Source organism: Lathyrus oleraceus, chromosome 5 (assembly GCF_024323335.1).
Source record: "Lathyrus oleraceus cultivar Zhongwan6 chromosome 5, CAAS_Psat_ZW6_1.0, whole genome shotgun sequence".
Lineage (NCBI taxonomy): Eukaryota > Viridiplantae > Streptophyta > Magnoliopsida > Fabales > Fabaceae > Lathyrus > Lathyrus oleraceus.
The window spans coordinates 332,111,521-332,124,085 of record NC_066583.1 but is presented as its reverse complement, the minus strand read 5'-3'; positions in this window follow the sequence as shown (position 1 = coordinate 332,124,085).

Below are 12,565 nucleotides of genomic sequence, written 5' to 3'. Positions count from 1 at the left end.
TGTCTGCTCAGAGATGGTTCAGTGATGATGATGATGTATCTGTCTTCCGTTTATTTCGGAACCCGAGGGTCAGAGTTGTGGTTACAGTTTCCTCAGATGGGTAGGAACAGTTCAGAGACCAGGCTTCTGTACCGTTGATGATCAGATGGCTTGGAGGATGGCAATGCATTGCATTCACTCATCTGCATCATTCTCATTTTACATTCATCTGCATTTAAACCTACGTCTAGCCATATGGGGAGTATTATGGATTGAGAATCTGGTTGAGAGACATCTGGATGTCAAAATGTTATTGGTGAAATGTTATCTGTCTCGATGAAACCAGGATCGAAAGACAGAAGCTTCCTCGTATGGATAGACGTTGCATTCATGCATATTAACCTGTTTGCTATTTTGCAGGAATCATTGCTCGCGCTCGTAGAGTTGTACCCTTGCACTCAACCCGTCCTCACAGATACTTCACCAGACGCAATACTCCTCGACTGATGGATCTCCCAAGTACTGATCTCCTCGAGCTGAAGGACAAGATGACTGAGCTGATCAACATCATGCAGGGTTTTGCAGTTGATCAGAAAGCTTTGGCTGACAAAGTTGAAAAGCTCGAGCGGGCTTCAGCTGCTAACAGTGGGGTTAACCTGGACGGAGTCTCCAACCAGGGGCTGGGTGGTTCTCGCGACGGCGGAAAGAGGACAACCATTGGTGTGGTGAATAATGCTGGTGCTGGTGGCCAACCGGGGCAGAATATGAAGGATAATTTTGTGCCTCCATTCTATGGCTTCGATGAAGATAGGGAGGAAGACAGAGAGGCTGATCAGTTCTCGATGCACAACGAGCCTTTGGGTCAGTACAATGTTCAGCCTCAAAGCAAAGAGATTCAGTTGCTGGCAGAGAAGGTAAGGGCTCTGGAAAGCCATGCTACTCCGGGGTTTGTCAACATGTCCAACATGGGGCTGGTCGAGGGGATTGTGATCCCACAAAAGTTCAAGGCGCCTGCATTTGACAAATACAATGGGAGTTCCTGCCCGGAAACTCATCTTCAAGCTTTCGTTCGCAAGATCTCTGCATACACAACAGATCAGAAGCTCTGGATGTACTTCTTCCAAGACAGTCTGTCTGGAGGATCCTTGGAGTGGTACACCAAGCTTAAGTCGTCCGATATCAAGAGCTGGCAGGATCTTGGTGACGCTTTCTTTAAACAGTATCAGTTCAATGCTGATATGGCCCCGAGTCGTACCCAGCTGCAGGGTATGTCTCAGAAGAATAACGAGGGGTTTAAAGAATATGCTCAGAGGTGGAGGGAGTTGGCTGCCAGAGTTCAACCTCCGTTGGTGGATCAGGAGATGTCGGATCTATTCTTGGGTACCCTGCAAGGGGTTTTTGCTGAAAGAATGGTTGGATGCCCGGTTACCAACTTTGCTGACATTGTGGTGGCTGGGGAGAGAATTGAAAGTTGGCTGAAAATGGGGAAAATACAAGGTAGTGCTTCGTCATCAGCATCGAAGAAGCCATTCGGGAATGGTCAGCGCAAGAATGAGGGCGAATCGAGTGCTGTGTATGCCCAGAGAGGAAACGGTAGGGATCGTTACTACCAGCACACTGCTGCTGTAACCATCCCTGCTGGTAATCAGTCAGTACGACAGCAACGTCAGCCACCTCAACAGAGAGCTGGGTACCAGGTGAGAGGAAAAGGGGTTGATCGCCATTTTGACATGCCGCCCGTGACATATTCTGTTCTGTTCAAAAAGCTGAGGGATCTTGGGTTGGTGCAGCCAAGGGCGATGGTTCCGATGAGATCTGAACAGAGGCCTCCTAACTATGATGAGAACGCCCAGTGCGAGTTTCATTCTGGAACACCGGGGCATAACATTGAGGGCTGTAGAGCGTTCAAGAATGTTGTCCAGGACCTGGTGGACTCCAAGGCTATTAACTTTGCACCATCACCGAATGTTAATGCCAATCCCATGCCGGCACATGGTCAGGCGATGGTGAGTGCAGTTGCTGAAGATTCGGATCACGCCTGTGGGATGGGTGAAGAGACTGATGGTAACTGCAAGTTTGATGGTTGGATAAAGCCGTGCGTACCAGGAAGCTGGAAGGCTTAAAAAAAAAAAAGATCAGCACTGACACTCGTCCGGAAGAGTAATGATTTTCTGTTTTCAATTTTATTTGCATGAAAGCCATATGTGTTGCCCGACACGTAATGGTCCATTGTAAGGGCCACCTCATGTTTAAATATGCATTTCTGCATCATAAATAAATGGATGTTTTTCAGTCAAAAAAGCGGTGTTCCCTGTTTTTCATTTATTTTTGCAGTTTAAAAACAAATAAAAATGGCAATGTTTGTTTTCATTTTCCTCTTTTTGATCTGTCTCGTCCCAACTTCAAAAATAATTCTCCGGATCTCGTTGATAACGATTTGGTTACACCTCATATGACTTCGACAATCCGAGCGATCAGGCTGAAGAAGAAGACGAAGAAGACTGTGATCTGCTGGAATTAACCAGGATGTTAAAACCAGAGGAGAGGGTGATTCAGCCGCATGCGGAGCAGGTTGAGATTGTTATTCCAAGCACCACCGAGGTCAGGAAAGAAATAAAAATTGGGGCCGCTTCAGAGGCAAGTCGAGAGCAGAATGGTAGTCCGGTTGAAGGGACATGTGGATACCTTCACCTGGTCGTGTCAGGATATGCCAGGGTCGGATACCGATGTCGTTGTGCACAAGCTACCATGGAGAGGAGACTGTCCTCTAGAGGAGCAGAACGCCGGTGCTACTTAGCAGAGAGCCATGGTGACTTTGTTTCATGACATGATTCATCATGAAATCGAATGCTATGACATGATAGCAAAGTCCCAAACAGAAGAGGGGCATCTGGCAGATCTGGCCAAGTCGTTTGACCAGTTGGGACAATTCAAACTGAGGTTGAATTCAAGCGAGTGCACTATCAGAGTGTGATCCGGTAAGCTGTTGGGGTTCATTGTAAGAGAGGAATCGAGGTTGAACCTGCTAAAAAAAAATGCCTGAAACGAGGAAAAACAGAAAAAGAGAGGTTCGTGGTTTCTTAGAAAGATTGAACTACCTGTCATGGTTCACATCTCATCTAACAGCCATGTGCGAACCTATATTCAAGAAGCTGAGAAAGAAAAGAAATCGAATGGTCAGGTGAAATAATGATTGCCAAGGGGCATTGAAAGAATAAAAATAAGTTGCAGGAACCTCCGATTCGGATGTCTCCCTATGGAAAGAGACTGTTAATATGTACTTGATGGCTTTCGAGGGGTCTACGAGGTGTGTTGGGTCAGCGTGACTAGTCTTGTTGAAAAGAGCATGCAATTTACCTAAGCAAAAAGTTTACCGACTGTGAAACAATACATTCACTGTTCGGGAAAACTTGATGTACTTTGGCATAGGCTGCTCGCCGACTGAGACAGTTTATGCTGGTTCATACCACTTTGTGGATTTCCAAGATGGATCCGATCAAGCATGGGTTTGAGAATCCAACATTGACCGGACGGGTTGTGAAAAGGCGAAAGGATATGGACTGATTTGTGACACTCTCAGAAAGCAATCAAGGGGAGTGTATTGTCTGATTACAGCGCTCTGCAACCCATTGAGGATTATCAACCGATGAAGTTTGAGTTCCCTGATGAGGACATCTCGAGGTGCTCCAATCGAAAGATTGAGAGTGACCGATCCCGGAGGAGGGGCCTGACCCTGAATCCGAACGGATTCTGATGTCTGATGGGGAGGTTAAGGTGGATGAGCTTTCGTTGCCCGGATAACGTTTGAATGCACCGACGGTGTGATTGTGTAGAAAATGGTGGTAACCTACAGAGACTGGCACGAGATGTTGCCGTTTGCGTTGCATGGGTATCGAACGTCGGTACGTACATCTACTGGGGCAACTCCTTTCTCGTTGGTATATGGGATGGAGGCTGTATTACCCGTTGAGGTTCAGATTCCCTCTTTAAAAGTCCTGATGGACGTGAAATTGCAAGAGGTTGAATGGGTAAGGACCCGGTATGAAGAGTTGAGCCTGATTGAGGAAAAGAGGCTAGCAGCCATCTGTCATGGGCATTTATACCAGCAACGGATGAAGCGTGCTTTTGACAAGAAGGTGCGACCTCGTGTGTATCACGTAGGTGATATGGTGCTGAAAAGGATCCTTCCTCCTCAAAACGATCGAAGGGGCAAATGGACGCCGAATTATGAAGGTCCATTCGTGGTCAAGAAGGTTTTCTCTGGCGGAGCCTTGTTGTTAACGACCATGGATGGCGAGGATTTTCCATCCCCTGTGAATGCGGACGCAGTTAAAAAATACTTCGTGTAAAGAGACCCGCTGGACGAAAAGAACAAAATAGTCCAGGCAAAAATGGGCATCCCGGCGAACCAAAAACAGGAAGAAAAGGTTCGGGCAAAAATTAGGGATAAAAATGAAAATTGTACACCCGGCAAGTCGAGAACCTGAGAAGGCGACTTGGGCAAAAATGGGTATCCCGGTGGACTGAAAACCCGAAAGGGCGGTCCAGGCAAAAGAGGGATTGAAACGAACGACTGCGTCCAGCATGATCGTTTTCGCTTTGGTTAAAGCATCATGGATAATACTTGGTAAGGATCAGTTGGAATCGTCTTGTTCAGAAGGCAGAAAGCATGGAGAGTCTGAGGACATATGGGGTGTAACCGAGTTGGAACTCGATGAGATCACGGGTTTCACATTGCCATTAGGATAGATTTTTCCTTTTGTGCAATTACCTCTTTTCAGGAATTGCTTCCTTTGTATTGCTCAATTTGAGCCACACTTTTCCAATCAATAAAATGCATATTCAGTCAAATAATTTTGTTTTTGTTTTTTCATTACCGCTTTGATTGCAAAAACATCCAGATATTTTTGATAAAGAATTTTGCATTTTAAGACATACAGGTTCCTTCCAATGCATGTTTATAAGATTGAAGGCTTGAAATCTTATTTGGAAGGTCGAGTGACCCAAGTGTTGAAATCTTGACACGCCTGGGGCACGGTTTTATCTAACGATCTGTTTTGCAGGTACTGTTAGATATTCTTCACTCACTTGCAGGTTGTGATGTGGAAGCTTTGTAACAGATCCCCAGAGAGTTCGCTCAGAGACGATGGCGAAGACGTTGAGACGTACGACGATCCTTGATGATGATCAAGAAGACTCTTCAAAATCAGAGGATTTGAAAGTCTGTAGCGATTCCCCGCAGAGTCCGATCAGGGACGAGTGCATGAAAAAGGAACAGAGAGACGACGAGACGTCCGACGACCTTTGGAATTAATCAAGAAGACTCTTCAAAATCGAGAAATTGAAATTTCTGTATAATTCCAGGAGTACGTTCTCGTCGAGCGCGGAACGATTTGGAATACAAGATGATGGAGCAGAAAAGGTCCAGACGAGTCTGGGAGTTCTCAAAAGTGGAAAGCTGATACGAGATTGGGAGGTGGATACCGTGGTTCGACGAGTCGACGGGTATTGTACCAACTTTTCTCATTTCCCAGCTATGTCCCCAAGCAGAGTGGTGAGGACCAAACCTTCCAGCAGATCCAATGTCTGTGAATTCCCCAGCCGAGTTAAGATGGTTATCCCCGGCAGGTTTACAACGGTGTTGCCTCAGCAGCCAGTCCTGAAGGTTGTTACTCCCCGAGTGGAGCGGGTCTTTTTCAAAGAAATATATCTCCAGCAGCGTTCATCCTACCAGAGGATTGAGTAAGTGCCCGTAGTGGACAGATATCAGCATCCCCAGCTGAGCTGATTCTACCTATGGATTGCATGGGTTGTCCCCAGCGGAGTAGCATTCGTTTTCCCTAGCAGGGTCAGGATGGTTATCCCCAGCAGGTTTCAAATTGATGTTTCCCAAGTCGACAGTCCTGGAGGTTGCTATTCCCCAGCGGAGTATTTGTGAGCATTTCCCCAGTGAAGTCAGCAGGTATCTGTGAGGGTTTTCCCGAAGCAGAGTCAGGATTGATATCCTCAGCAGGTCGAAGACTGTTGTATCCCCACAGAGTGTTGGTGGTGCTTATCCCCAGCCGTTTCTCGAGTGGATTGTGTGCAAAGGAGGCTCTTTCCCAGCAAGGGTTGCCTTATTCCCAGCAGCGGTGCTATTCCCCCAGCGGGGTGGAAATCGGAGCGGTGACGAGTTCCTCAGCGGAGAGTCTCGTATTCCTCAGAAGAGTCCCTTGAGGGGGATATTTCTTTTTATGCATTCATCATGAAAAAATAACATGGCATATTGCATAGAAAAATAGATAATCGCGTAGCATTTCCATAATTATGGAGCATTACGCAGAAGAAGATCATGCATCATTGTTGCAAGCATAGAGCTAGTCTCAAGCCGTGGTTACTGTTTGAGAGGTGGTTTTATCCGCAAAAGCGAAGATTTTACTCTGTGGAGTTTAGCATCATGACGTCAGATCAGCAACGTTCCCCAGTAGTGCGATATTGGAGGAAATGTTTCCGTCGGACAGAGATGGAAATAAAATCAGAGGACGTTACGCGATCAGCGCGATTCAAGCCGTGGTTACCGCTTGAGGATTGGTTTTATCAGACAGTGAAGGTGTTACTCCGAGGAGTCTAGCATCAGGGTTTTAATCAAGGATATTCCCCAGTAGTACGATACTGGAGGGTAAGTTTCTGTCGAGCAGAGATGGGAATGTTAATCAAGAAAGTTTCGGGGTCCAAATAGGAAAACAAGAAAGAAGATAATCCCCAGCTGAACGCGAAGTGTTTGTCTGCCAGGGTTGAATGGAGAGCAGTCGGCTCAGGGCTTGTCATCCTCAGCATGGGTCGTTGTGGCAATCCGGCATGTTTCCGATTTCCAGATCGAAGAGGTTCTCAACAGTCAGGACGAAGAACTTGCGGCAATTCGGCCAGTTTCCGATTTCCAGATCGAAGAAGTTTCCGATTTCCAGATCGAAGAAGTTTCCGATTTCCAGATCGAAGAAGTTTCCGATTTCCAGATCGAAGAGGTTCTCAACAATCAGGACGAAGAACTTGTGGCATTCCGGCCAGTTTCCGATTTCCAGATCGAAGAAGTTTCCGATTTCCAGATCGAAGAGGTTCTCAACAATCAGGACGAAGAACTTGTGGCATTCCGGCCAGTTTCCGATTTCCAGATCGAAGAGGTTCTCAACAATCAGGACGAAGAACTTGTGGCACTCCGGCCAGTTTCCGATTTCCAGATCGAAGAAGTTTCCGATTTCCAGATCGAAGAGGTTCTCAACAGTCAGGACGAAGAACTTGTGGCACTCCGGCCAGTTCCGATTTCCAGATCGAAGAAGCTCATGATGATTAGATCGATGCAGCTTGCGGCAATCCGGCCAGTTTCCCGGTATCCATACCGAAGTGGTATCCAGACCGAAGTGGTATCCAGACCGAAGTGGTATCCAGACCGAAGAGGTGTTCGGGGTTCAAGAAAATGAAAAAAAAAAAAAGAAAATTTCGGGGTTCAAGAAAAGCATAGAAAAAGGAGAATAATAATCCCGAGTGGATGTGTGGTGATCAGACCATGGTTATCCCTGTGTTACCATTTATTTTGGTATCCAGGTCGACGTTTCTAGAGTTGGTTGCTTCGTCGATGCTGACAGGCGTTGTTAATTATTATCCCATCAGAGTGCAAATTGTTCGTCTGTTCTTGGTATTCAATCACTCTTCATCCTGATCATCCGAAAGCCGAGGCTATTTCGTATCGACAGGTTCACAGTGGATTGAATAGGGGCAGCTGTAACACCTCAAAATTTGCCCTCCTCTCTTGGGACTAAGCTTATCATTGTACATATCATTTCTAGGTCATTAGGCATTGCATATTGCATATCATGTGGTTACACTGTGCAAGCCATTCTCCCAAGTCTTGATCAGAAGATGGAGAAGTCTAAGTGCAAGCCTAGGGTTTATTGACTGATCATGGACCATCTGAGGATTGGGCTGTGAATTAGGGTTTTATGACTCTCCAAGGATATTGGTCTTCATCTTGATTGAAGTGATACATCATCATCATCATGGTTGGATATCATCAGAAGATTGAAGAAGATTCCTTGAGATTAGGGTTTTGACCACTGGTCAACCCTAATCAGTTGCATTGGGCCAGTCAGGGCATGATCAGGAGATGGGGTTTATGATGGTTATGGGGTTCATTATATGATTTTATGGAGATAATTGAGGCTAGGGTTTCACCCTTGAGCCATTTCAGTTGAAGAATGGAGCTCAGATTGATCTATGCATTGCCAGATTCATCTATCAGATGAAAAAGTCAACTGTGGTCAACTGTACATGATCTGATGGATTTGGAGGTGGAAATGAGTTGGATACACTTCATTCATGTTGGAACAAGTGTTGTATGACATCTCAAAGCTTAAGAATGAAGAAAATCAAGTCAGAACAAAAACTGCCAAAAATAGAAAGTGACTTGTAATTGAAGTTTCCAAAAGTGGAAAGTTTTTGACCTCAAGACCACGTGTCCAAGGAAGCTTCAAATGAAAATTTGTTCAACATGAAAGTTGTAGATATTGTTCTCACCTTTCCAAAAAGTCCAAGAACTTGAAAATCCCATGTGTGGTTGGAAAATTATGGCTCAGTGAATTTCAGAAATGACCCATAATCAGGAGGCCATAACTTCCACATGGTTTGTCCAAATTGCAAGTTCTTTATATGCACAAACTCCATTTGACATGTACTTTCATGGTGCATAATTGGATTTTTCTAAAAGTGGTCAATGCAAAAAGTCAATTTTCAACTGGACAGTTAAATTGGACTAGGGGCAAAATGGTCCAACTTGTGAAATAATTGGAATTTTGAGATGGGACTTTTTGCAACACTTTCCAAATGGCATTTAAAATTTGTTGGAATCATCACTTCATGCATAGGCCTTGTAATTTGAGGTTTGGCTTGAAAAATGAAAGTGCAAAAATGGATAAAGTGCAATCACAAGGTGAAAATGAGAATGGTGCATCCAATGAGAGTGAGACAAGTTGCAACAGCTCACACATGTCATTTAGAGAGTGTGTGAGCTGTCCATGAGCTGGCATTGGCTTATATGTGAAAAGACCATTTTGTCCCTCACTTGAAAATTAACATCTTCACTAATCAAATGCAAGTTGGCTAATTACATGTTTAAGCTTGGATTAAGGTATCATATATATTTCTAATCACTTCCAAATCATAACAGAAAATCACTTTTACCAAGATTGGATCTCAAACTTTCCAAACTCTCTCAAATCCTCAAGAACACAAAAACCTTCAAACTCATCAATCTTCTTCAATTGTGGATCAATTCTCGAATCTCTTTTTGTGTTGATCTTGCATCTCCTTCCTCTACATCTGTTTGTGGTTCTAATCATCGATTGCTCCACCAATTGCAACTGTCCAAAATGCATTCATTCATGGCAAATCGTGGTTTGGTGCACTAGAAGCAACCTGGACCTGAAGCAAGCACTCCATTCACCTTCTTCATCATCCTTCTGCATCTGTTTGAAGGAATTAAGCGCCAAGGCCACGCGAACACTTCTGCCATTTCCAGGTTTTGAAGTTTTTCGAGTTTCATGATATGCTTGTTGGTTATATGTGTTTGAAAGCCCTTGCTGTGTAGAGTTCAATGATATGGTTGGTTTTGGTTATAGTGAACCATAGCTCACGAAATCTGGAATTGAAGTTTTGTAATCAAACCCTAATTGATTCGATTCGCATGATATAGGAACTTTTAGGAGAAATCAAGTTGATATTCGTGTTCCTCATGTTGAGACGATTCGAATGACTATAGACTTGCTCATTTTAGTGAAAATTTCGTGTTCTTCAAATTCTTGAAAATCTGGAAAATGTTGTGATGAAGACGATGACAAAAGCTTGTTTGATCTTGTTTTCTGTTTGAATATTCGAATTGGAGGTTTCCCGCTCCCGCCATCTTTAATTACAGATCTGCCATTGTGGAATTTCACTTAATTTAATTAATTCATAAAAATTCATTAACATGTTTAAAAATTCATAAAAAATTATAGAGAATTCAGAAAAATATGAGGATTGTTTCTTTGACTTTGTTGTTGAGTGTAGAATTTGTTTGACCTATTGGTCAAAGTTGTGCATGGTGGAATTATTATTTGACCTAGGGTTCTTTCACATATGTGCATTTTTGGTATCTTGTGCTATTGTGATCATGAAATCCTCATATTCTAAAAGAAATTCTTGAAAATTTTTGTGATGATTGTGGACTGGATGATGTTTATTTCCATGTAAATTTCATGAGTTTTTGATACCTGATCATTGAGTTATGAATTTTGGAACTTAGGTGTGACAATTTGTGTCACACCTCATTATGTCAATTTGCTGGATTTTTTTGAGTGACCTATACTTGTTAGAATGAACTGAAATTTTGCATGGTGAATCATTAACATGTTGAGATGTTGTATGAAATTTTGTGGAATTTTACATTGCATTTTCAAATTGATTGTGATTTTTCATCTCTGTTGGTCAAATATGCAAGTCCATGTGGTACATGTTTGTAATTTTGATGTGAAATGCTCATATGGTATTGGATAATCATGAAATTTGGCATGCTTGTAATAGACACATTGTGTGACATCCCTGTTTTGGTCTCATCCATTTCTTTTTTGTTTTCATTGAGTTATGAATTTTTGAAGTGGATGTATGTGTTGATGTTGTGATTTGGAGCCTATAATTGTGTCTGTTTTTGTTGATTTTCATTGACATGGTTCTATTTGCCCAATTAAGCTGAAATTTGGTGTGCCATGCCTGGATTAGGTCCTGTTTAGGTGTAATTTATTTGAGAATTTTTGAAGTTGTTTTGATGTGGATTTGAATGCAATAGTTCTGTTTGCATGTTTGGTGCTTCATTTGAACTAATTTGCCTTGTTTTGTGCATAACATGAACATGATGAATGATATAAACATGAGACTAATGGTGTTTGCTCTTGTTTGATATTAATTTGACTTTGGTTGGTGAATACTTTGCTGTTTAGGAATTTTTCTTGCCTTTGGACCCTAGGCTTAGCCTAGTGGTCTTGTTGCTAATATTTGCTTGATTTTTCAGGATCAAAAGCATAATGCACATGGAGAATGAATCAAGTTAAATGAAATTGATGTTGTTGGATGTTTGTACACTAATATAACATTGTTTTGTAGGTTGTGAAGTTTGGGATTGAGCTTTGAGCTTGCTTTGTTGTGCATTGATCTGTATAGATTAACTGATTGAACTTTTGCTGTTTAGTTTTGTCCGTCTGAGTACTAACTATGTTTGACTGTTTCCAGGTACTTTTAGTTGCTCAGTTCCTTGTGAACTTTTGCTTTGCTTTGCTTAAGCAACTTGCATTGAGGTAGGTCCTCTTGACTTCATGTAGTCTGGAGACCCGGCTGTTACCGGGCCGGGCAAATAAATGTCTGAAGTCCTCCTTAAGAGGCAATGATTGTGGTTGTTTATTTTTCGTGCCAAGCAGGTGAAAGTCCTTTAAATAAGGCAATTGGTGGAAGGTAGGGGTATGCAATCTACCCCCCACTATTCTGTGAGTCTTCTCATTGCTCCCATTACATGGTTGTAGCATTGAGATTACAAGCTCAAGATCTTGTGCAGTGCACATTGTGTCAGAGTCTCTGAGTATAGAAGGGTTCCCCCATTCTGGACCCATGCTCATTTGTCAGAAGCTCTCCCTGGTTAGGGATAAGAGCAGTGAGGTCTGATCCTCACTTCACCTCTCATCTGCTTCACCTTAGCCTCGTAATGGCAAGGTTAAGAGCAAACCCAGCCCGTACAGACGACTCGCTTCGGCAGTCAAACCTATTGTGTGAGCCACTTGTTTGGTTATAGTGCGTGCTGTGTGGATATCTGTTTGAGATGCTTGTTCTCATTTGATGTATGCTTGAATTATGCTGTATGCTTGTGTGCTTGCTTCTTTCCTGGATAGGAGTAGTTTGCTTATGCAAGTAGGATAGAAAACTGAACTTAGGGTAAACGATGCATGACAACACTAGGCTCGAGTCCAGCTCCCTAGTAGTGTGTCTTTTCCCTGGTTTCTGGTTAGGAATCTTTTTCCCTTTCAGGGGAACTACATCGCCCTGATCCTTGTTCCAGACGAGGTATGTAGGCAGGTGGTCGTGCGAGACCACTCCGGGCAACCTTTTTCTTTTTTGCGTGTGTTTACTTGTTATCTGATTGCGTGTTTTGGCTCGGATGCCGACGTAAGTCCAGTGATTGGCAGTCGGGCTCCACGTTTTCCCTTGTGAGTGTGTTTTGGTTCGGATGCCGACGTAATTCCATCCAGTGGTTGTCGGGCTCCATGTTTGCCACCCGTGCTTGTTTGTATGTTTTGTGTTGTTTGGCGTGCGTAAGCCGAACTACAGTGGCTCTGATTCTTGTTCCAGACAAGATATGTAGGCATAAGGTGCGATACCTTATCGAGCTCCCTTCTCTTAACCCCACCTGCGTTCCCCGTGTATGTGTGTGATGTTTAGCAACCTTTTCTTTATTTTAGAACGTGGATCCCTAGGAGTACCTAGGACGTGAGGGGTGCTAATACCTTCCCCTCGCGTAACCGACTCCCGAACCTTTTCT